The sequence below is a fragment of the Bos grunniens genome, chromosome X (genome assembly GCF_055505025.1).
Source record: "Bos grunniens cultivar Pamir isolate PY7600 chromosome X, Bosgru_T2T1.0, whole genome shotgun sequence".
NCBI lineage: Eukaryota > Metazoa > Chordata > Mammalia > Artiodactyla > Bovidae > Bos > Bos grunniens.
The window spans coordinates 140,877,023-140,903,627 of record NC_141194.1 but is presented as its reverse complement, the minus strand read 5'-3'; the positions used below and the strand labels follow the sequence as shown (position 1 = coordinate 140,903,627).

Below are 26,605 nucleotides of genomic sequence, written 5' to 3'. Positions count from 1 at the left end.
TGAAATATTAACTTGAAATGCAGTTATTTCTTGTGCCAAAATTTCAGTATTGGTTATATAAACGTTAGTTGTTAAAGTGTTTTCTTTATTAATTCACCAAAATTTACCAATTTCCTTCTCTTTGTTAGGTACTTTGTTAGGCTCTGGCTATACAACAGTAAATAAGATGAATAAGGCATCTGAACTCATGGCACTTCAATTTAGTGTGGAGATGAAAGATCAAAAGGTAAACAGATAAGGAAGGTTAAATTCAGAATGAGGGTTCTGAAATAAGTGGCATACTGTGATAAAGAATAAGTAGAGGGGACTATTAGCATGATTTGGGAAGGCCTCTATGAAGGAGAGACAGTAAGCTGAGATTTGAGGATGAGCTGGTTATTTAAGGGCATCCCGGGTGCCTCAGTGATAAAGGTTATTAAAGATATGGGAGAAGAAATTATAGGAATTGGAATGCATGACAGGAGGGAACTTTGTATGTTATTGTGACTGAAAGATTAATAATTCTTGAGAGAATAGGATACTGTTACATGTTAATTCTTCTTTGAATGTTTGGTAGAATTTACTAGTGTAGCCATCTGGTCCTGGACTTTCTTTGAGAGGTTTTGATTATTGGTTCATTCTTACTTGTTAAGGCCTATTAATATTTTCTATTTCATTTACTTTAGTAGCATGGTAATTTGTTGGCATAAAATTATTCCTAGTATTTATAATCCTCTTTGTTTCTATAAATTTTGGAACAATGTCACCTCTTATATTTTTAGTTTTCACTATTTGGATTTTTCTCTCCTTTTTTCTTAATCTAGGTAAAGTTTTGTCAATTTTGTTGATCATTTCAATAAATTAACTTTTGGTTTAAGTGATCCTTTTTCTGTTTTGTATTGCATTGATCTGTGCTCTAACCTTTATTATTCTTTTCTTTTGCTAGCAAAGTAAGGTTATTTGTTTGAGATATATCTTCTGTTTTAATGCATGCATTTAGAGCTATACATTTCCCTCTGAGCACTGCTTTCACTACCTCTTATAAGTTTTGGTATGCTGTGTTTTCATTTTAATTTGTATCAAGTATCTTCTGATTTTCCTGTGATTTTTTTTTCTTTGAGTTTAGAGTGTGTTAATTTCCACATATTTGTGAAATTTCCAGTTTTCCTTCTGTTACTGATTTCTGAAATAATTCAATTGTGGTCAGAGAAAATACTTTGTATGACTTCTACCTTTAAAATATTCTAAGACTTGTTTTGTAGCCTAACATATGGGCTGTCCTGAAGAATATTCCATGTGCACTTGAGAAGGATGTATATTCTGCTGATATTGGATGGAGTGTTCTGCCTGTCTGTTAGGTGTATTTGGTTTATACTATTGTTCAAGTCCTCTATTTCCTTATTGATCTTCTGTCTAGATGTTCTATCCATTATTGAAAGGAGAGTATTGAAGTCTCCAAATTTTATTGTAAAACTATTTCTTCTGTCAATGATTTTTTTCATATATTTGGGGGCTCTTTTGTTTGTGCATATGTCTATAATTGTTATATCTCCTTGATGAATTGACCTTTTTATCAATGTATGTCTTTTTTGTCTCTTATAACAATTTTTGACTTAGTCTATTTGTTTGCTGTTAGTATAGCTACTCAAGCGTTAGTCACGCTGTAGCTACTAAAGCTCTCTTTTGTTTACTGTATCCATGGAATGTTTTTTCCATCCTTTTACTTGGAACCTATTTGTGTCTTTGTATCCAAAGTGAGTCTATTGTAGACATCATATGCTATGCTATGCTAAGTCACTTCAGTCGTGTCCGACTCTGTGCGACCCCATAGACGGCAGCCCACCAGGCCCCCCCATCCCAGGGATTCTCCAGGCAAGAACACTGGAGTGGGTTGCCATTTCCTTCTCCAATGCATGAAAGTGAAGAGTGAAAGTGAAGTCGCTCAGTCGTGTCCGACTCCTAGCGACCCCATGGACTGCAGCCTACCAGGCTCCTCCGTCCGTGGGATTCTCCAGGCAAGAGTACTGGAGTGGGGTGCCATTGCCTTCTCCAAGACATCATATAGGTGAGTCATTTTTAAAATCCACACTGTCTTTTAATAGGTGAATTTAATGCATTTACACTTAAACTAATAATTGAGGGAAACTTGCCATTTTGTTATTTGTTTTCTATACTGCTTCTATTATTTTTGTTCCTTAATTACTTCAATACTGCCTTCTGTATTTCTTCCCTATTGTACCATTTTGGTTCCTTCCTCATTTCCTTTTTTGTATGTATTTTAGGTATTTTATTAGGTATCCTGGGAATTGCAATTAAGTAGGCAGTTGAGCATACAGAGCTGGGAGAAGTCAAGGCTGGAGAAATAAATTTGAGAATAATTGGTGTCTTGATGGTATTTAAAGCTGTGGGACTAGATGAAGTCTATTAGGAAGAGAATATAGCCAGAGGAGAGCAGAAAAATGCAGGAGCAATCCCATAGCACTTGAAAACCTCACTTATTGATGGAAAAGTTTGTATCCTTTAAATCTGATGAGGTCTTCCCTGATGGCTCAGTCAGTAAAGAGTCTGCCTGCAATTCGGGAAACCCAGGTTCAGTCCCTGGGTTGGGAAGATCCCCTGGAGAAGGAAATGGTAACCCAATTCAGTATTCTTGCCTGGAGAATCCCATGGACAGAGGAGCCTGTTGGCTACAGTCCAGTTCAGTTCAGTTCATTTCAGTCACTCAGTCGTGTCTGACTGTGACCCCATGAATTGCGGCATGCCAGGCCTCTCTGTCCATCACCAACTCCCGGAGTTCACCCAAACTCATGTGCATCGAGTTGGTGATAACATCCAGCCATCTCATCCTCTGTCATCCCCTTCTCCTCCTGCCCCTAATCTCTCCCAGCATTAGGGTCTTTTCCAATGAGTCAACTCTTTGCATGAGGTGGCCAAAGTATTGGAGTTTCAGCCTCAGCATCAGTCCTTCCAATGAACACCCAGGACTGGTCTCCTTTAGGATGGACTGGTTGGATCTCCTTGCAGTCCAAGGGACTCTCAAGAGTCTTCTCCAACACCATATTTCAAAAGCATCAATTCTTTGGCGCTCAGCTTTCTTCGCAGTCCAACTCTCACATCCATACATCACCACTGGAAAACCCATAGCCTTGACTAGACAGACCTTTGTTGGCAAAGTAATGTCTCTGCTTTTTAATATGCTATCTAGGTTGGTCATAGCTTTCCTTCCAAGGAGTAAGCATCTTTTAATTTCATGGCTGCAGTCACCACCTGCAGTGATTTTGGAGCCCCCCAAAATAAAGTCTGACACTGTTTCCACTCTTTCCCCATCTATTTCCCATGAAGTGATGGGACCAGATGCCATGATCTTCGTTTTCTATGTGTTGAGCTTCAAGCCAACTTTTTCACTCTCCTCTTTCACTTTCATCAAGAGGCTTTTGAGTTCCTCTTCATGTTCTGCATAAGTGTGGTGTCATCTGCATATCTGAAGTTATTGATATTTCTCCCGGCAATCTTGATTCCAGCTTGTGCTTCTTCCAGCCCAGCGTTTCTCATGATGTACTCTGCATATAAGTTAAATAAGCAGGGTGACAATATACAGCCTTGACGTACTCCTTTTCCTATTTGGAACCAGTCTGTTGTTCCATGTCCAGTTCTAACTGTTGCTTCCTGATCTGCATATAGGTTTCTCAAGAGGCAGTTCAGGTGGTCTGGTATTCCCATCTCTTTCAGAATTTTCCACAGTTTATTGTGATCCACACAGTCAAAGGCTTTGGCATAGTCAATAAAGCATAAATAGATGTTTATCTGGAACTCTCTTGCTTTTTTATGATCCAGTGGATGTTGGCAATTTTATCTCTGGTTCCTCTGCCTTTTCGAAAACCAGCTTGAACATCTGGAAGTTCACGGTTCATGTATTGCTGAAGCCTGGCTTGGAGAATTTTGAGCATGACTTTACTAGCCTGTGAGATGAGTGCAATTGTGTGGTAGTTTGAGCGTCTTTGGCATTGCCTTTCTTTGGGATTGGAATGAAAACCTTTTCCAGTCCTGTGGCCACTGCTGAGTTTTCCAAACTTGCTGGCATATTGAGTGCAGCACTTTCACAGCATCATCTTTCAGGATTTGAAATAGCTGAACTGGAATTCCATCACCACCACTAGCTTTGTTCATAGTGATGCTTCCTAAGGCCCACTTGAGTTCACATTCCAGGATGTCTGACTCTAGGTGAGTGATCACACCATCATGATTATCTTGGTCATGAAGATTTTTTTGATTATTTCTTCTGTGTATTCTTGCCACCTCTTCTTAATATCTTCTGCTTCTGTTAGGTCCATACCATTTCTGTCCTTTATCGAGCCCATCTTTGCACGAAATGTTCCCTTGGTATCTCTAATTTTCTTCAAGAGATCTCTTGTCTTTCCCATTCTATTTTTTCCCTCTGTTTCTTTAGGTTGACCTCTGAGGAAGTCTTTCTTATCTCTCCTTGCTATTCTTTGGAACTCTGATGCTTATATCTTTCCTTTTCTCCTTTGCTTTTCGCTTCTCTTCTTTTCACAGCTATTTGTAAGGCATCCTCAGACAGCCATTTTGCTTTTTTTGCATTTCTTTTCCATGTGGGTGGTCTTGATCCCTATATCTTGTACAGTGTCATGAACCTCCATCCATAGTTCATCAGGTACTCTATCAGATCTAGATGGCTACAGTCCATGGGGTCACAAAGAGTCAGACATGACTGAGTGACTAGCACTTTCACTTTAAGTCTTATGAACAGGTGACATAACTGCCACTTGGACATCTTCATTGAATCTCATTGCTGAAGATACTAAGGTGAGAGATGCTAGCTGAGTATTGGAAAAGATGAGTCCCATTTTTTCAGTTCTAAGGTTGTCTTTCAATTTTTTCTTTTTCTTGCCTATTTCAATTCATTATTTATCAATTAATTTAAAAGCCATCTTTTTCTTCCCAGAGCTGCCATTGATCTCTTTAATTTTTCTCCCTGGATATCATTCCTTTCTAGAGAAAGTAACAAATTCTGTGTTTGCATTTGATTCCTCAGATAAGGCTGATTGATGAGGAGAGACTTGTGCAAATGAGGTCAAGGGCATGCATATAAATAGCATGCATACATAGCATGTACAAGCCACATATGTCTTGTTCTTTGGCCACAAATCGCATTCCTGACTTGACCAGCATTCTCTTAAAAACATTTCTTTAATCTTAAGGTTGAAGGAATAGAGATGATTGTTATGGAGGAGCAACTCTGCACACACATTTTGGTGGGGGAAAGCCAGAATTGTTACCTTTATATCTGAATGACACTGTTGTGACCCTGGCATAGCTCTCTGTAGGAGGCAGATGGGTTATTAATGACCATGTCTTGCCTACATTGAAAGTTTAAAAAATATGTAATAATAGAGGTTAATTGAACAGAGTTTACCATTTGTCTCTTGCCTGATGTCTAATTTGTTATTTACCGTACACAGCTTGTTTCATCCTTGCCTCTCTCAGCTGCTTGTCATCTGAAAAAATAGATCTCTTGCTGTTTGACTCTTGGTATCTGAGAATTGGAGCACCAGCGAGTTGATATTCTGAAATACCCATTAGAAAAAGCAGGCTTGGGAGGGTGGTGAGCAGTGCCTGATTGTGGAGGAGCAGAAGCATTTTTCCAGCATAATTGCAATATCACTTGAGCAATGTGGATAACATGACCCTTGAAATTTGGATGAGACCCTTTGAGAAAACTTTGTTTTCTTGGACTATTCTTCCCACCCTGCCTTCCATTTTTGCCTGATTTACAGAAGCTAGAAGACATTTTTGCTAAACTATAAAATTGAATTCTTAATCTCCTCACCATGGCAACCCCATCATTGCCTAGACATATGCCGTATGTAGTTCTTTTGAGAACCCAAGTGTCTGTTAAAGGAGCCCACACAAGTCTTCTGTGGGGTTTTAACAGCCTTTTTAGAGAAGTTCTCATGTTGTTCTCAGGGTAAGGAGGGCTTAGTCTCCTATTTTACTGGAGACAGAGTGGTGCGTGATGATACTTATTTCAGGACTTCTTAGCCTGGTCTGTAGGGAGTCTGTGAACCTCCATAAACTGTGAAATTTGATGTGCATGTATTTTTTTTTCTCCAGAGGAAAGAGTGAAGATTTGTAGCATTCATCAGGTTTTCAGAAAATTGGAAAACCACCCATAAGGGTGGTTTTGAGAGCTGTTGAGAGCCCGTGCCTTAATTGCTAGATAAATCTGGAATTTGCTATATATAATTTTTAACCTTCATTAATATACTGTGAAAATAAGTGAGTCAAAATGGAATTTTTAAGGAAATGAGAGGAATCCTCAATTCACATTAAAACCTGCTTGCTACTCTGTTACACTGGTAACTGACAGCCACACCTCAAAATCAACCCCGTTAAATGGCATGTGGTGTTCCCTGGAAAAGGGTACTGCCATGAGCTAAATGGTGGCTGGGGATACTAACTGCCATTGAGGGACTGGTGTGGCATTGATCCCAGACCAAATTATGAGGCACAATGAAAAAATAAATGTTGCGGTGGTTTACTGTCAGGTACTCTGCTACATATTTTCATAACTTTTTTTTGCAACCATATTGTGACGTAAATATTACCATCCTAATTCTATGAATTCAGGACAGTGAAAGACTTGCTCAAGGCCTTAGAATCAGCAGAGTCAGAACTGTGATGATTTCTCTTATTTCTCTCATTGCCTGGGATCTTATGAGAGCCTAGAATTTGAAGTAGGAGAGCATCACATGGAATGTTTAAGCCAGATTCTCGTCTTTGAGCCTGAGAAGTAATTTACTTCCCACTCCTTAAGGAGGTGGGCAGTCTGTGCTCCACAATGATTCAGTGGCTCTAGCAAGTACAAGTCCCTATTGCTGGGGAGGCTACTGTTCTGTCCTCTTGAACAGCTCTGTCTTGATTCTGTTTGCATCTTCTCTAAATAACCCTGGCATTAGCCCACACTGAAACCACCTACTCAGGATTTTGAAGTGCTGTACAAACAGTTAAGAGACAGCATTGTCTAAAGGCATATGAAAGAACTAGAATTTGTCTGGTGAACACAAATTTTGCAATCATAACACCTTTTACTCCCACGGCAAGCAGAACTTTGTGAAGGAAGCAAGCAAGCATTCCGTTTACAGAATAGCAACGTTCTTTAAAGGGGCAGAGCCAGCAGTATGGTGCTTGATTTCCTTCTCTTTGTATTTAACCCCATCAGAGAGGAAAAACAGATTTCTAGATGCAATTCTTCAAAGCCCTTGAAAGGAGAATTTGTGTTCCCCCCCCCAAAAAAAAAAAAAAGAATTTCTGTTTCTTAGTCAATTACTTGGATGGACCATTGGGCTTCATTGACAAGCTAGTAAATTGAAATTGTGGACCACAGCATCCCATGACATCAGATCACCTGAGTGCTTAGATAAACTGCAGATTTCTGGGCTCTACCTTATATGTACTGACTCAATCTCTTGTTGGGGGTAGGGGGAATGCAGCCCAGGAATATGCATTTTAGCCACCCCTACAGAGATTTTAATGCACACCAAAATATGAAAATCACTGCATTGGAAGTATAAACTTCATGGTAATCCAAGTTAGAGTATTTTTGTTATAATGGCGTTGGGCTAAAGTGAATCCAGCAACTATAATGCAAGGACCTTGACAGAAAGCCAAGTTAAATGCAGCTTTTCTGTAGTGAATTCCCACATGAAAAAGAGGTGGAAAAAAATGTGGATTCAGGAGTTGACTGCCTTTAAGAGCTTGAAGGGCTGGTAGCTCTATTCTGTAATACCACAGAGGTCAGAACTCGTGTCGTGTCTTAAAACAAGATGGGGCAGACTTGGAAAGACTGAGACCTGCAACTAGACTGGCATAACGGGATTGAGGCAGGCATAGACTCAGCTGCAGGGTGTAGGCGGACATTCACAGTTCAATAGGCAGAACTGGATACCTCAAAATATGGGAAACATATGGAATATTGAGAGCCCAGGCCAGTAAATTACTCTGTGTGTGTGTGTGTGTGTGTGTGTGTGTCTGTCTTTGAGATGGGATGAGGCGTTGCAATGGCAAATGAAAGGTAAACATTTTACCTCTTACCTGATCAGGATTAGAGTTAGCTAATAATAATAAAAAAAATCACACCAGGAAATCTTTTTTTTTAAATTATTGGAGTATAATTGCTTTACAATGTTGTTACTTTCTGCTGTACAATGAAGTGAATCATCTATATGTATACATATATCTCCTCCCTCTTGAACCTCCCTCCCACCCTACTATCCCACCTCTCTAGGTCATCACAGAGCGCGGAGCTGAGCTCCCTATGTTAGACACCAGATTCCCACCAGCTATATATTTTACACATCGTAGTATATATATGTCAATACTACTCTCTCAGTTCCTCTTACCCTCGCCTTCCCCTGCTGTGACCACACGTCTGTTCTCTATGTCTGTGTTTCTATTCCTGCCCTGCAAATAGGTTCATCTGTACCATTTTTCCGGAGAAGGCAATGGCACCTGCCATAGACGGAGGAGCCCGGTGGGCCACAGTCCATGGGGTCACCAAGAGTCGGACATGACTGAGCAACTTCACTTTTACTTTTCACTTTGATGCACTGGAGAAGGAAATGGCAACCCACTCCAGTGTTTTTGCCTGGAGAATCCCAGGGATGGGGAAGCCTGGTGGGCTGCTGTCTATGGGGTCGCACAGAGTAGGACAAGACTGAAGTGACTTAGCAGCAGCAGCAGTACCATTTTTCTGGATTCAATATATATGCATTAATATATGATACTTGTTTTTCTCTTTCTGATTTAACTTTACTCTGTATGAGACTCTAGGTCCATCAAGGAATCTTAAAGATATATATTTAAATATTTCATTCTAACTTAAAATATTATTTTTAAGAGCTTTACTATTATTCTCTATCAAATGACGTATCCCCAAATATCCTGGTATTAGCCACACTTCCTCTAGTTTTCTGTCTGAAGTTGGGAATCTTCAAATTGTCTTGATGGTCCTGAACTCCACAGCTAGAATTAATCTTTAGATGAAAAGACCACCCCCCTCCCCCACCCCAGTCCAGAGCCAAACTTCTGTGGGGAGTTTAAGATGAAAATTCTAACTATGGAAAGTGTTCTACCCTCTTTTTACTTCTTCTCCCTAGGGAGGAAACTAAATCAATGAAATCTAATTATGACTTCCTTTGCCATTTTTGGAATACAAAGGGATAGATTTCTCCCTAATTTTTCTATGGAGACACACACATAAAAGAGTAAGCAAACAAGTAAGCAAGTGAACAAGCAGTGTTTCCAAATTAAGCGGATGTAATCAGGATGCCACCAGATGTTACTCATTTTCCCTTAATGAAGATAAGCAACTTTAGGAACAGAGCTCAGTGACTTTGGCCTACCTTCGTGAAAACAATAGTCCTAATTTATTAGTTTCCTCTGTTTTGGGGAAAAGAGCATTTGGATTTTGCATACTAGGTAATTTTGAGCTCACGTCGGTTTGACTCCAGAACCATGAGTCTAGATTCAAGATCTAGCCTTAGAAGGAATTGAACAAGTGTGAATGGGTAGACCACTGGGCAGTAATTCAAGCCAGGTGTATTAGATGTCATCCCTTTCTTCCTCCTCATCATGTCCTGACCTTTCCATTTTGAGGTATTTCATCCAAGGAAAAATTAGAAATAGTGCCAGGAAGAAATTATTTTTAAATTTAATTAGAAAATTTTATCAAAGTGATATGTGCTCTTAGTTTAAAAGTTGAACTACTAGTACTGCAAGGCACATGTGTGAAAGCATTAGTCCCTGACCTGTCCTCATCACTCCTGAGTCCTATCCCCCGGGGTTATTTCTTCTGTTATTACCTTCATATTTTAAAAGGCTTAGTTGTTTTTTCTCGATTTTTAACTTTAGCGTTATCTATTTCATACTATTTAATATGGAGATTTAGTTATCAAAATCTTTCTTCCCTCACACACACTTCTTTTCCTATTGTCCCAATATACAGATAAATCAGTATTATTTACAGCTATATAAATATTATGCACAGCCAGCTGAGTTACGTATTATTATTTTCTTTTTGCTATGGTCTGAATGTTTGTGTCTCCCTAAGATTCCTAACAGAGAAGGCAATGGCAACCCACTCCAGTACTCCTGCCTGGAAAATCCCATGGATGGAGGAGCCTGGAAGGCTGCAGTCCATGGGGTCGCTGAGGGTTGGACACGACTGAGCGACTTCATTTTCACTTTTCACTTTCACGCATTGGAGAAGGAAATGGCAACCCACTCCAGTGTTCTTGCCTGGAGAATCCCAGGGACGGGGGAGCCTGGTGGGCTGCTGTCTATGGGGTCGCACAGAGTCGGACATGACTGAAGTGACTTAGCAGCAAGATTCCTATGTCGAAATCCTAACCCCCAAAGGTGATAGCAGGTATGGGTCTTTGGGCAATAATAACATGGTGAGGGTGGAGCCCTCAGTGGGATTAGTGAGATCCCACAGGGCTAACTAGCCCCTTCTGTCACAGGAGGATACAAGAAAAAATCTGCAGTGAAGAAGGGAACTCTCACCTGACCATGCTGGCACTCTGATCTTGGACTTTAGTCTCTAGAACTGTGAGAAATAAATATCTGTGGTTTATAGGCTACCCGGTCAGTGGTATTTTGTTATATAGCCTGATTGGATCAAGATACTTCGTTATAAATTCTGTTTTACTTTGGGATTAAAAATGTGTTCATATTTGGTGTAGTTTTTTATGTAAGTTTCATAATCCCTCCAGAGTTGTAAGCTTTTCTTAATACTGGAAGGCACAGGAATTAATTTGTTCTACTTTTTTTTCTTGGAGACATGCCTCCTGAAGTTCCCCATCATGTCATTTCAGTCGGGACTGTCTGCTCTTTAGTTCTGCTGTATAACTGTTATCCTGGAGCAGCAAACAGAAGATACAAAATACTCTTTCTCTTATGTACTTCTCTAGTGGTTCTGTTTTCCAGATCTCCTGGTGCCATCTTTTCTTTGTTTACTCACTTCTTTCTGATGGCGCTCTTTTTATCTTTTGAGACCTTACATGTATCCAGTGTGTTTATAGTCTGTCTTTATATTTGATTGATATAAAGTATGGCATTCATGGTCCAAAAAATTTTCCCTCAGAATTTTGAAGGCATTCATCCTCTTTTACTTTCTAACATTGCTGTTGAGAAACGTAATGTCATTCTCTTCTGTATTTCATTGTGTGTTTCACGTTCTTTATCTCTGAAAGCTTTTAAAATCTTCTCTCTCTCCTGGGTGTTCCAAAGTTTTGTGATGATGTGCTTTGTTGTGGGTTAATCATTGTGCTGGACCTTTTTCTTTTAAAACTGAAAACATGAGTCTTAAATGTAGAAATTTTCTCTGATAATTTCTGAAATTTTATAATTTTTTTTTCCTTCTCTGAAAGCAGTATTGAATGACCTGGGTTGATCCTATATTTATTTATTATTATTATTATTTTTTTTTTACTATATCTGTCCTTTTGTTCTAAAGTTTTAGGAAAAAATTTTGATTTTTTTTCCAATCTGTAACTTATTTTTAATTATATCTCATATATAGATGAGTGAATATATATAATTATATACATGTATATTTGTATATGTGTATATTTCATTTCTAAGACATCTTCCTTCTCATTTTTCCTTTTCTTACAGCATGTTTTCCTTGTTTCATGGATTAAATATCATAACTCTCTAAAGATATCATAGTTCTAAAAAAAAGTTTTCTTCTGCTTTCTATATTAAATTCCTTTGTTTGCTTCCTGTGTTTCATGTTAGAGGCTCTCCTCAAATACATAGTGGTTTGTGACCTATTTAAGTGTGAGACATTTAAAGCTAATTGAGAAGCATTTCTGACCAGGATGAAATAACTGATACAGACTTGCCCTCCTGCCAAAAAAAAAAAACTAGAAAATTGTACAAAATATGCAACACAACAGTTTTTCAGACTTCGGACTAGAGCCATTACAGGTCTATGATTTCTGAGGGAAGGGAAACAAGGTGAGCTCTGTGATCATATCCACTTCTGGAAGAAGGTACCCAAGCAAAGAAATGAAAGTCTCACTGAATTGAGGAGCTGGAGACTATAGTTTGGGCAGTCTGAGGCAGGTGGAGTTTATAGTGCAGAATATCTTGAAATCAACCATGTTTAGAGAATTTATACCTTCAGTTCAGTTCAGTTGCTCAGTCGTGTCCGACTTTTTGTGACCCCATGAATTGCAGCACGCCAGGCCTCCCTGCCCATCACCAAATCCCGGAGTTCACCCAAACTCATGTCCATCGAGTTGGTGATGCCATCCAGCCATCTCATCCTCTGTCATCCCCTTCTCCTCCTGCCCCCAATCCCTCCCAGCATCAGAGTCTTTTCCAATGAGTCAACTCTTTGCATGAGGTGGCCAAAGTACTGGAGTTTCAGCTTTAGCATCATTCCTTCCAAAGAACACCCAGGACTGATCTCCTTTAGGATGGACTGGTTGGATCTCCTTGCAGTCCAAGGGACTCTCAAGAGTCTTCTCCAACACCACAGTTCAAAAGCATCAATTCTTCAGTGCTCAGCTTTCTTCACAGTCCAACTCTCACATCCATACATGACCACAGGAAAAACCATAGCCTTGACTAGACAGACTTTTGTTGGCAAAGTAATGTCTCTGCTTTTGAATATGCTATCTAGGATTTATACCTTGGCAGTCAGCAAATGCTGCAAATCAGCATTTTTTGTTTGGTCGTTTGTACCCATGTTCCCAAAGTGCCTGTTGGTAAACATTTCCCAGCATGTTGCTGGGAACATCTTTGTCTTTAAGTATACTGTGACTTAGGGAAATGAGACAGAACAGTGTCCAGAAATAGACCTACACATATATGTTCATTCAGTTTTTGATGAAATTGCCAAGGTAACTGACGGGAGAAAGATAGCCATTGAAGCAAATGGTATGAGAACAACTCAAAAAAAAATGAATGTTGGCCATTACCTCATATCAACACAAAACCTACTTTAAATTCCTTATAGAACTAAACATAAAAAAAAAATAACATTTCTAAAAGAATCATGGGAGGAAATCTTTTCAGCCTTGCACTAAAACATAAAAGAAAAAAACCCTTCTGTTCTTCAAGAAGAAAATTGAAAGACAAGTCATGAGCAGGGTGAAAATATTTGTAATACATGCCTCTCATAAAGGACTTTCATCCAAAATATACAAAGGACCCTTAAATCTCAATAAGACAAGCAATACAACATAAGTGAAAAAAAAGATTTAAACAGACATTTCACAAAAGATATGAATAGTAAGTATATTAAAAGATGTTTAACATCATTAGTCAACATAAAGATGCAAATAAAAAACACTATGAGATACTAGATACCACAATGGCTAAAATTAAAATGACTGTTAAGTTCCAAGTTTTGGGGCAAATGCGGAACCATTGGGACTCATATATGTTGCTGGGGGTTGTGCAAAGTGGCACAGCTATTTGGGAAACTAGTTGGGCAGTTTTTTTTTTTTAAATAAAGATCAGTGTTGACTCTTAGTTTGCTATTTCAAATCCACTTGTTTATGACGAAAGTGAAGTTTTAATTTACTCGTTTATGATAAACACAAAACAGTTGTTTTTAGAAGTAAAGTTGTTTTAATATAAGAATGAAGTAAGTTGTCATCTGTTGTAATTGATAAGCGCTTGGTATCCCAGCTGCTGAGGGGCCCTTCTAGGGGCTTATTGCTAAGAACAGGAGGAGAAGCAACTATGGCAAGAGATATTTAGACTGTAAATACTGAGAATTTGTAAGAAATATCTGAGTTCAGTCTGTGTAGAAGCTACCCTTTGCTAATAGCTCTTTGAAGACCTTGGGGCATTAGTTCTACCTAGGTAAAAGGCAATGCCTTTATTGGCAGTGGTCTGATCTGTAGCCAGAGAAGTTCAGCATACCTATGGGCACAGGCACCACTGTTCCCTAGAAACACACTCTAGCAACTAGGGTCTTTTATTTTTATGGTAGCAGCTGGAAGTCAGATCTTGGTTGGCAAAGCCTTCTCTCAGGAGAAACCAAAACTCTTAGAAAAGATACACCTTAACTAAATTGGACTTTACTCCTTTCATCTAACCTTGCCTGGTACAACAGTGTAATCTGTCATTTGTTTTGAGTATGTTATTTCTTTATTGGTTTACTCAGAGATATCCTATATTCTCTTGGCTAGTGAAATTATCATAATTCCCACAGTGAATCCGTGTTAAATTAATTACTGGCAAAGACAAACTCAGCTTCTGAACTTAATTTGCCCCCAAAACAAAACAGTCAAAATACTCTTATGATATAACCTAGCATTTTGGACTTCCAAAACAACCTAGCATTTAGAATGTATAAGAACACACATACTTGTACATTCCAAATAAAATGAAACCTGTTTACAAAATAACTTACACATGAAATGTGTTCATAGCAGTTTTATTTATTTTAGTCTCAAACTAGAAATCAACCAAAACATCAACATTTAAATGGGAAAAAAGTGGTATATTAATACAATGGATTAATATAATTAACATATTAATACTAATGGATAAAATTAAAATCTGATATATTCAACAGCATGAATTTCAAGAAATTAACTAAATTGAACAAAAAATCAGAAAAATTCACATACTTCCATTTAGATGAGATACTGCAATATGCAAAACTTATCCACAGTAACAAAATAGATTGGTGGTTGTCTGAGGCTAGTGGTGGGGTGCAGATTGACTGCAGAGAGACTGAAGGGACCTTTTTGTTGTATGGAAATGTTCTATCTCTTGATTGTGGTATATGCTAGAGTACATATTTGTCAAGACTCATAACCGTACATTTAAGCGGGTGCATTTTACTGAGGGCTTTACTCCAGTGCATTTGACTTTAAAAAAAAAAAAAGTAAAACTGATTGGAAGTTACTTATTTATGGATTACTGGGGTTTACCTTTTTGTGGGCCTCACTCTAGGGTGACCATTTGTTTTGTTTTTTCCACTAGAAGACTGCCAAATGTTAGTAGGTCTTTTCAAAACAATATAGCTTTTTATGGAAACATCTGTGTGTGTAGTTATGTATCATCATTTTGTCAATTCTATTTTATAATGTAAGTTCAGGTGATTTACAATAGATTTGGAAGCTAAAATATTTGACTCTTAAGCATATAATTCAACTGATTTTTAACTGAGTTTTTCTTAAGCCCCAATAAATTTCCCCTCACAGAAGTAACATTATAATTACAGAATAAACTAGACTCTTCTGTAATTATTCAGTCTTCCCAAAACTTCTCCCAGATATGAAACACAAACGCATGGCCATTATCTAGTATCAAAGTCCTATGAGACACCCACTGAAGGGTATAGATTAAACTTTGTAGGGGAGAAAAAATAATTTTCCCTCTCTTCTTCTAGGTTCTTGGCTGAAACCTCTTTGTAATAAAAGATTAACAGAAAAACAAACAGAAGTTTAATAACATATATACATATATACTTCCATGGAAGGGGTTCCCTGGTGGCTCAGTGGGTAAAGAGTCCTCTTGCAGTGTGAGAACCATGTTTGATCCCTGGCTTGGGAAGATCCCCTGGAGAAGGAAAGGGCAACCCACTCCAGTATTCCTGCCTGGGAAATCCCGTGGACAGAGGATCCTGGTGGGCTGCAGTCCATGAGGTCACAGAGTTGGACATGACTGAGCAACTTTTATTCACTATACCTCCCATATACATGGGAGAGAGCCAGGAAAACTGAGTAACTCTCCAAAATGGCCCAAGCCTTCAACTTATATACTGTTTCCAGCTAAGACAACTGAAGATATTGGAGGTGGGCTGGCAGTTATGGGAGGTGACTAGGCAACACACAGAAAACTAGGATATAGTTGTTATGCAGATTTGAGGTGCTGCCTTCTCCACTGATAAGTTTCTGGAGGTTAAATCATCTTCCTTTTCCTGGTACAGAGAGGGAGACACCCTTAGGAATGAAGATTTCCCTTATAGATGTAAATATCTCTTATAAAAGGGTAACTTCCACTCTACTAATAGCTTTTCCTATATCTGCTATTTCTTAAAAATAAGCAACTTAAGGTAATCCTTATGGCAGAGAGGCATTTTAGGGGGTGGCAAATTCTCCCCTTCAACTTCCAGTGTTCAAGATACATGGCTCCAATCATTTATGTCTTGAGGGCAAACCCAACTTCTGGGCCATTTTTCACCTCTAACTCAGTAGTTACCCATGGATATTTAACTATTATAAATAGTATCAGGTGGGCCAAAAAGTTTTAGATTTTTCCGTAGTATCTTGCAAGAAAATCTGAACAAACATTTTGGTCCATGCAATATAATAGGCATGTTTGTCTGCACTAGACCTGGAAAAACTTGTATCCCAAAGTGACTAACAGTGACATTATACCTGTCTTCTGTTGTCTCTATCCATAAATGCCAGCTTCCTGTCTATTAATAATCATATATATTAATCATTTCTATTACTAATACCTACATATATAGTAATCATTTCTATTAGTAATCATATAATCATATATTACTAATCATATATACCACTCTTACAATCAGGCTAGTTAACAAAACATTTGTGTCAAATTTGGGGCTTCAGTATCTGGATGCATATTAGTTATTTTCACCTTAATATTATAAAAAGTTTGTAATGAATACAGTTCTATTTTTTAATGCCAATAATCAAATTGTTGGATTTACAAGCCCAGGCCCTGTCCATACTGGGAGTACAATTCAGAGCCGATGAGAAATGTGTGACTCTATGAACCATTATGGGAGTACTGAAGTGGTGTAACAAATAACCGGCTTGCTTGCTAGTAAAATGTGATTCTAAGAGTAATGAAACAACAAATAATTCACTATTATACTACTATTCCTTAATATTTTGACTAAGATAACAAGGCAGTCCAGTCTGAGAATAGTAATAAGTTCTTTAATACCTCCTTTCAGGTGAGTTCAGTACCAACACCATTTATTCCAGAAAATTTAAGTTTCAAGTCATTTTTGCAGACCACAGTTGAGTCCTCTTGAAGAGCTGGCTTCATGTGGGAAGCATGAACCTAAATGGGTTTTCTTTCACTTTGGCCATTTGGGTGATCAGTAGCACCTGAAGTGGCCCCTCTGCATGGTGACAATGCATCTTTTCTCCAGAGCACTTTTATGGAAACTAAATTGTTCAGTTGAACAGGAGTGGCAGACTTCTTCCAGTAGGTCCCTCTAGGGTCTTCTGACTTTGTCTCAGGGTTTCTAGGGAAGATAAAAGCCATTTTAGGTATCAAACATGATAATGAGAGAATTCAGTTAAATCAAAGTGGAGGAAGTGATTTCAGACCCACATTCACAGACCTGCCAAATGTAAGTTCTAAGAGAGAACATTATTGCTTGCAAGAGCTGCTCTAACTTTTAACAAAACTACTGGTAACTCTCTAGGCCATTTTACCCATAGATCACTGAATCTCAGCCAATGAATTTGTTAGAGTTTGAGTTTTTTATTCTACTTGGAATATGATAGCTTTTTGGAGTTTGCAAATATTTGCATAATTCTTCAACAACAATAGACATAAAATGATCTCTTCCATCTGATTGAATAAGCTCTGGTATCTCAACAGTGGGGATTATGTGCATGAAGAGGGACTTTACCCCAATGCCTGAGGAACTGGTTTTGAAGAGGGAAAAGACATCATACATACACCACTAGACAAAATCTACCTTCCATAGGCCTCAATTCTATGAAATCTAAGTGCCACTGGGTTCCTGGTAAAGTTGGTCAGGGAAAACTTTCTGCATCTACATTGGGAGTGGTCTGTAAAGATTTCTGCTGACAAATAACAAAACTCTTTAATATGTTTTGAATAATTTCATCTTTTTGATAGATGTAGTATTAGTCTAGTGCCTTTAAAAACTCCTTTTCAGTTTGATTTTGTTTATAACATAATAAACTAATCAAGCAAATAAAAACTGTGATACAGGAATCATTTTGTTAGTAATTCCTATAGTCTGGTTGAATTTCTTGTAGCCCCCTTTTCAATCCATTTGTTCATTTCCCTTTGTGAAGCTTGTTTTAGAAGATGGATAGAGGTTTCTAGTATTAGAAATGGGGCTTCTATATTTGGGGTCTGTCATGTTTTAATAGTGGCTTCTGCAGCTCTTTCAGCATAATCATTGCCTTCACAAATTGCATCATTTTGCCCCGTATGACCTCTGCAATAGATTACCGATAATCTGAATAGGCAGTTGAAAAGCCTCTAACAAATCAGCTTTCAAATCTCCACAAGATGTTTCAGTTCTCATAGAAACCAAGAACCTCCAATTTTTCTAAATTTTCTCTGTTGCATTACAGACATCAAACACACATTTAGCTACAGTAGAACCAAGGATTTCAACTCTAATGATGGCTATTAACTTATCTACTTGTGCTAACTTAATACCAGACACAAACTTCATGATAAGTCACCATAGCAAAGAAAGCCTTAAACTGGCCACTTTGGTCTCTGGTAAATGACCTGTAAGTCAACACGAGAGCTGCCCTCAAAATGATTATCAAATAAATCAGACTGGGGCCTAGTGTTTTCTTCTATTATCATTGTAGAATTATGATCATCTATTTGATTAGGATCTGGTAAAACAATAGCAGAAAAAAATCAAAAAAGCATGAGAGTTCCAGAAAAACATCTATTTCTGCTTTATTGACTATGCCAAAGCCTTTGACTGTGTGGATCACAATAAACTGGAAAATTTTGAAAGAGATGGGAATAGCAGACCACCTGACTTGCCTCTTGAGAAACCTGTATGCAGGTCAGGAAGCAACAGTTAGAACTGGACATGGAACAACAGACTGGTTCCAAATAGGAAAAGGAGTATGTCAAGGCTGTATATTGTCACCCTGCTTATTTAACTTATATGCAGAGTACATCATGAGAAACACTGGGCTGGAAGAAGCACAAGCTGGAATCAAGATTGCCAGGAGAAATATTAATAACCTCAGATATGCAGATGATACCACCCTTATGGCAGAAGTGAAGAACTAAAGAGCCTCTTGATGAAAGTGAAAGAGGAGAGTGAAAAAGTTGGCCTAAAGCTCAACATTCAGAACACTAAGATCACGGCATTTGGTCCCGTCACTTCATGGGAGATAGATGGGGAAACAGTGGCTGACTTTATTTTTAGTTAGTTAAGTCACTCAGTCATGTCCGACTCTTTGGGACCCCGTGAATTGCAGCACACCAGGCCTCCCTGTCCATCACCAACTCCCAGAGTTCACTCAAACTCACTTTATTTTTGGGAGCTCCAAAATCACTGCAGATGGTGATTGTAGCCATGAAATTAAAGGACGCTTACTCCTTGGAAGGAAAGTTATGACCAACCTAGATAGCATACCAAAAGGCAGAGACATACTTTGTCAACAAAGGTCTGTCTAGTCAAGGCTATGGTTTTTCCAGTAGTCATGTCTGGATGTGAGAGTTGGACTGTGATGAATGCTGAGTGCCGAAGAATTGATGCTTTTGAACTGTGGTGTTGGAGAAGACTCTTGAGAGTCCCTTGGACTGCAAGGAGATCCAACCAGTCCATCCTAAAGGAGAACAGTCCTGGGTGTTCACTGGAAGGACTGATGTTGAAGCTGAAACTCCAATACTTTGGTCACCTGATACGGAGAGCTGACTCATTTGAAAAGACCCTGATGCCTGGAAAGATTGAAGGCAGGAGGAGAAGGGGACAACAGAGGATGAGATGATTGGATAGCATCACTGACTCAATGGACATGGGTTTGGGTGGACTCTGGGAGTTGGTGATGGACAGGGAGGCCTGGCATGCTGCAGTTCATGGGGTCGCAAAGAGTTGGACACGACTGAGCAACTGAACTGAACTGATCACTTATACTTAATAATACAATCTTAAATTTGGAAAATGTAATTCATCTGGCTAGTATCCCAAGAATGGAGTACTAAAAAGAATTTTTTAATTCAGGGTCTCTGACATGACTGTTGTATGGCCACAAGACTTTGAGTTGATCCACCCAATTTGGGAACTGCTAGATGGGTCCTATCCTCATTGTCAAATTGTTGGGGAAATAACAATTAAGTATAAAATTTCCTGCCAACCCAATAAAACCTCTCTATAAAACATGGAGGAAAATGACAGGGTTTATTAATTGATAAGCATTAAATCAGACTGCAATGTGGAGCACAGTCAATCTGCTAAAAGAGATTTGTCAGTTCAGTCGTTCAGTTGTGTCCAACTCTTTGCGACCCCATGAATCCCAGCACGCCAGGCCTCCCTGTCCGTCACCAACTCCCGGAGTTCACCCAAACTCATGTCCATCGAGTTGGTGATGCCATCCAGCCATCTCATCCTCTGTCATCCCCTTCTCCTCCTGCCCCCAATCCCTCCCAGCATCAGAGGCTTTTCCAGTGAGTCAACTTTTTGCATGAAGTGGTCAGAGTATTGGAGTTTTTGCTTTAGCATCAATCCTTCCAAAGAACACCCAGGACTGATCTCCTTTAGAATGGACTGGTTGGATCTCCTTGCAGTCCAAGGGCCTCTCAAGAGTCTTCTCCAACACCACAGTTCAAAAGCATCAATTCTTTGGCGCTCAGCTTTCTTTACAGTCCAACTCTCACATGCATACATGACCACTGGAAAAACCATAGCCTTGACTAGATGGACTTTGTTGGCAAAGTAATGTCTCTGCTTTTGAATATGCTATCTAGGTTGGTCATAACTTTCCTTCCAAGGAGTAAGCGTCTTTTAATTTCATGGCTGCAGTCACCATCTGCAGTGATTTTGGAGCCCAAAAAAATAAAGTCTGACACTGTTTCCCCATTTATTTCCCATGAAGTGATGGGACCAGATGCCATGATCTTCGTTTTCTGAATGTTGAGCTTTAAGCCAACTTTTTCACTCTCCACTTTCACTTTCATCAAGAGGCTTTTTAGTTCCTCTTCACTTTCTGCCATAAGGGTGGTGTCATCTGCATATCTGAGGTTATTGATATTTCTCCTGGCAATCTTGATTCCAGCTTGTGCTTCTTCCAGCCCAGTGTTTCTCATGATGTACTCTGCATATAAGTTAAAAAAGCAGGGTGACAATATACAGCGTTTTCCTATTTGGAACCAGTCTGTTGTTCCATGTCCATTTCTAACTGTTGCTTCCTGACCTGCATATAGGTTTCTCAAGAGACAGGTCAGGTGGTCTGGTATTCCCATCTCTTTCAGAAATTTCCACAGTTTATTGTGATCCACACAGTCAAAGGCTTTGTCATAATCAGTAAAGCAGAAATAGATGCTTTTCTGGAACTCTCTTGCTTTTTCAGTGACCCACCGGATGTTGGCAATTTGATCTCTGGTTCCTCTGCCTTTTCTAAAACCAGCTTGAAATCTGGAAGTTCACGGTTCATGTATTGCTGCAGCCTGGCTTGGAGAATTTTGAGCATTACCCTACTAACGTATGAGATGAGTGCAATTGTGCAGTAGTTTGAGCATTCTTTGGCATTGCCTTCCTTTGGGGTTGGAATGAAAATTGACCTTTTCCAGTCCTGTGGCCACTGCTGAGTTTTCCAAATTTGCTGGCATATTGAGTGAGTACTTTGACAGCATCATCTTCCAGGATTTGAAATAGCTGAACTGGAATTCCATCACCTCCACTAGCTTTGTTCACAGTGATGCCTTCTAAGGCCCACTTGACTTCACATTCCAGGATATCTGGCTCTAGGTGAGTGATCACACCATTGTGATTATCTGGGTCATGAACATCTTTATTATACAGTTCTTCTGTGTATTCTTGCTACCTCTTCTTAATATCTTCTGCTTCTGTTAGGTCCATACCATTTCTGTCCTTTATCAAGCCCATCTTTGCATGAAATGTTCCCTTGGTATCTCTAATTTTCTTGAAGAGATCTCTAGTCTTTCCCACTCTGTTGTTTTCCTCTATATCTTTGCGTTGATCGCTGAGGAAAGCTTTCTTATCTCTTCTTGCTATTCTTTGGAACTCTGCATTCAGATGTTTGTATCTTTCCTTTTCTCCTTTGCTTTTCGCTTCTCTTCTTTTCACAGCTATTTGTAAGGCCTCCCCAGACAGCCATTTTGCTTTTTTGCATTTCTTTTCCATGGGGATGGTCTTGATCCCTGTCTCCTGTACAATGTCACGAACCTAGGGGAACACAATTCACCACCCTAAAATGTGTCTCTCTGGCATGAGAATTAATTTAAGCTGATTATTTTTAAGGCCCCAAAGAGTCTTGGGGCCTTAAAAGAAACTTTGACTTTCCTTCAAACTGCCTAAAGGAATGTAGATAGTGGATTTGCTCTGGAATAGTATTATCACTGAGATAGCTGCAAATGATATGGGCAAGGTGTGGTAGGGGAAACTCTGAAAGTGAAAGTGTTAGTTGCTCAGTCATATCTGACTTTTTGTTACCCCATGGACTGAAGCCCACCAGGCTCCTCTGTCCATGGAATTCTCCAGCCAAGAATACTTGAGTGGGTTGCCATTTCCTTCTCCAGAGGATGTTCCCAATCCAGGGACTGAACCTGGTTCTTCCGTATTGCAGGCAGACTCTTTACTGACTGAGCCACCAAGAAAAACCTAGGGGAAACTCTAGGCAGAGCCACAGAAACAATGGGACGCAGAGTAGAAACTGATTGTCTTAAGGGAAACTCTAGGCAGGGCCTAAAAATCAGTTTGTACTCTGTGTCCCACTTTTTCTGTGTGGCTCAAGAGCATTTGTTTACAAAATATTTGTTTTTCCATCTCTATGTGACTTGCTTTCCTTCCCTTTGAAGTCTCAAACCAATACCCACAACATCCTCTTCTGTCTTTAGCTGAAGATGGTATTTAAGGTAATGGCTTTGACCATTTTCGCCAATTACTTATTTTTCCTGAGTCTCTCCCATGTATATATGGGTTTTTTAAACTTTTGTGTGATTTTTTTTTTACTGCTGTTAACCTGTGTCATTTAATTCTTGGACCAATCAAAAAATCTAGAAGCGTAGAGAAAAATTTCTTCCTCTGCAATAGACTGCAGAGACCAAAAAAAAAAAAAAAAAAAAGAACTCTTATCCTTTTATATACTTTTTGACCCATTAATATGTATATATAAATGTTAACCCATTACATACACATCAGTTGTATCTATCAGAGGAAAAATAAAATTTCTCATTCTTTTTCAAGCAAGAAGTTAAGTCTTAGAACTAAATCCCCACAGACAGGGAGACAGGGTACCACTCTTGCTTGTTTACTGTTCAAACAAATGGCTCCTTGCAGGCTCAGTCACTTTAGTGCTGCTACTGCTGCTGCTAGGTCGCTTCAGTCATGTCTGACTCTTCATGACCCCATGGACTGCAGCCTACCAGGCTCCTCCATCCATGGGATTTTCTAGGCAAGAGTACTGGAGTGGGGTGCCATCGCCTTCTCCGCTCAGTCACTTTAGTCATGTCCAACTCTTTCCGACCCTATGGACTGTAATCTGCCAAGCTCCTCTGTCCATGGGATTCTCTCCAGGCAAGAATACTGGAGTGGGTTGCCATTCCCTTCTTCAGGGGATCTTCCTGACCCAGGGACTAAACCTGGGTTTCCTGAATTGCAGCCAGATTCTTTGCCATCTGAGCTACAAGGGGAGCCCAATTATAGCTTTGGCTTTCCAATGAATGGAATCTTAATCTAATCACCTTACCAATACCAAGTGCGTAATCTAACTAATCCCTGCCAATGTTTAAGGGAAAGTAAACTTGCAATAAACAATCTGCTTTTTTGCCTAGGATAACATCCTTGTTCCTATTTCCTTCTGCCTATAAAAGTTGCTCTTTTTATACAGCTCCTCAGATCTCCTCCTTGTTAAATTGAAGGCTGCCTGATTTGAATTCATTTTTACTTAGATAAACTCTAAAACTTTTAATATGCCTCAGTTCATCTTTTAACATAGGAAAGGAGCAGTGCCCCATTAAAACTGGGACATAAGATCAGGGTTGGACATTTGAATCATAGGTGTCCTAGAAGAAGAAGACATAAAGAAAGGGCATGAGAAAATACTTGAGATAATAGTCAAAAACTTCCTCAAAATAGGCAGGGAAGTAGCCACCCAAGTCCAAGAAACCCAGAGAGTCCCAAACAGGATAAACCCAAGGTGAAACACCCCAAGATACATATTAATCAAACTAATGAAAGTTAAACACGAAGAGCTTATATTAAAAGCATCAAGGGAAAAGCAACAAATAACACACTAGAGAATCCCCATAAGGATAACAGCTGATCTTTCAATAGAAACTCTTTAGGCTAGAAGGGAATGGCAGGACATACTTAAAGTGATGAAAGAAAAACCTACAACCAATATTATTGTACCCAGCAAGGATCTCATTCAGATATGAAGGAGAAATAAAAAACTTTACAGACAAGCAAGAGGTGAGAGAATTCAGCACCACCAAATCAGCTCTCCAACAAATGCTGAAGGATTGTCTCTATACAGGAAACACAGAAAAGATTTATATAAAAAAAATCCAAAACAACAAAAATATATGGTAACATGATCATACTTATCAATAATTACCTTAAATGTAAATGGGTTAAATGCTCCAACCAAAAGACAAAGACTGGCCAAATGGATACAAAAGTAAGACCCCTATATATGCTGTCTACAAGAGATCCACCTCAAGCCTAGGGACACAGACAGACTGAAAGTGAAGGGCTAGAAAAAGATACTTCATGCAAATGGAGACCAAAAGAAAGCAAGAGTTGCAATGCTCATATCAGATAAAATAGACTTTGAAATAAAGACCGTGATAAGAGACAAAGAAGGACACTACATAATGGTCAAAGGATCAATCTAAGAAGAAGATATAACAATTATAAATGCACCCAACATAGGGGCACCTCAATATGTAAGGCAAATGCTAATAAGTATGAAAGGGGAAATTAATACAATAAGAGTGGAGGACTTCAATATGCCACTCACACCTATGGATAGATCAACCAAACAAAATTAGCAAGGCAACACAAGCTTTAAATGATACAATGGACCAGTTAGACCTAATTGATATGTACAGGGCGTTCCACCCCCCAAAAAATGGATTTTACCTTTTTCTCAAGTGCACATGGAACATTCTCCAGGATAGATCACATCCTGGGTCATATATCTAGCATTGGTAAATTAAAAAAAAAATACTGAAATCATTTCAATCTTTTCTGATCACAATGCAATAAGATTAGATGTCAACTACAGGAAAAAAACTATAAAAAACATAGAGGCTAAACAACAAGCTTCTGAATAACCAATAGATCATGAAAGAAAGCAAAAAGAAAATCAAAATATTCATAGAAAGAAATGAAAATGAAAAGATGACAACCCCAAACCTATGGGATTCAGTAAAAGCAGTGCTAAGAGGGAGTTTCATAGCAATACAAGCCTATCTCAAGAAACAAAAATCAAATAAACAATCTAACTTTATACCCAAAGCAACTAGAAAGAAGAATTAAAGAAACCTAAGGTTAGTAGAAGCAAAGAAATTATAAAAATCAAAGCAGAAATAAAAAGAAATGAAGGAGAATATGGCAAAGATCAACAAAACTAAAAGCTGGTTCTCTGAGAAGATAAATAAAATAGACAAACTGTTAGCCAGAATCATCAAGAAAAAAAGGGAGAAGAATCAAATCAACAAAATTAGGAATGAAAATGGAGAAATCACAACAGACAACACAAATACAAAAGATCATAAGAGATGACATGAGCAATTATATGCCAATAAAATTGGACAACTTGGAAGAAATGCACAAATTTCTTAGAAAAGTATAACCTCCCAAAACTAAATCAGGAAGAAATGGAAAATCTTTGCAGATCCATCACAGGTGTGGAAATTGAAACTGTAATAAAAAATCTTCCAACATACAAAAGCCCAGGACCAAATGGCTTCACGGGTGAATTCTACCAAAAAATTTAGAGAAGAGCTAACACCTAACCTACTCAAACTCTTCCAGAAAATTTCAAAGGAAGGTAAACTCCCAAACTCATTCCATGAAGCCACTATCACCCTAATACCAAAACCACACAAAGATGCCACCAAAAAAGCAAACTACAGGCCAATATCACTGATGAACATAGATGCAAAATCCTCAACAAAATTTTAGCAAATAGAATCTAACAACATATTAAAAAGATCATACATCATGACCAAGTGGGCTTTATTCCAGGGATGCAAGGATTCTTCAATATTCACAAATCAATCAATGTGATACACCACATTAACAAATTGAAAGATAAAAACCATATGATTATCTCAATAGATGCAGAGAAAGCCTTTGACAAAATTCAACACCCATTTATGATAAGAACTCTGCAGAAAGCAGGCATAGAAGCAACATAACTCAACATGACAAAAGCAATATAAGACAAACCCACAGTGACCATTGCCCTCAATGGCAAAAAATTGAAAGCATTTCCTCTAAAATCAGGAACAAAACAAGGGTGCACACTCTCACCACTACTATTCAGCATAATTTTGGAGGTCCTAGCCACAGCAATCAGAGAAAAAGAAAGAAAAGGAATCCAGATTGGAAAAGAAGTAAAACTCTCACTGCAGATTACATAATCCTCTACATAGAAAACCC

The 26,605-nt window shown here is 38.7% G+C and overlaps 1 protein-coding gene across 21 annotated transcripts in view; it reads left to right on the top strand.

Moving 5' to 3' along the window:
- The window catches only part of LOC147341495 (uncharacterized), a 786,153-nt gene that overhangs the window by 178,473 nt on the left and 581,075 nt on the right, over positions 1 to 26,605 (top strand). Inside the window, exon 3 of one of the 21 annotated variants that reach the window (XR_015158815.1) lies at positions 10,521 to 10,730. The exons of the other annotated variants lie outside the window; for them this stretch is intronic. The gene's annotated coding sequence lies outside the window, so the exon portion shown is untranslated. Of the gene's footprint in view, positions 1 to 10,520; positions 10,731 to 26,605 lie in introns of those variants that run through there. 21 annotated transcript variants of the gene reach the window in all.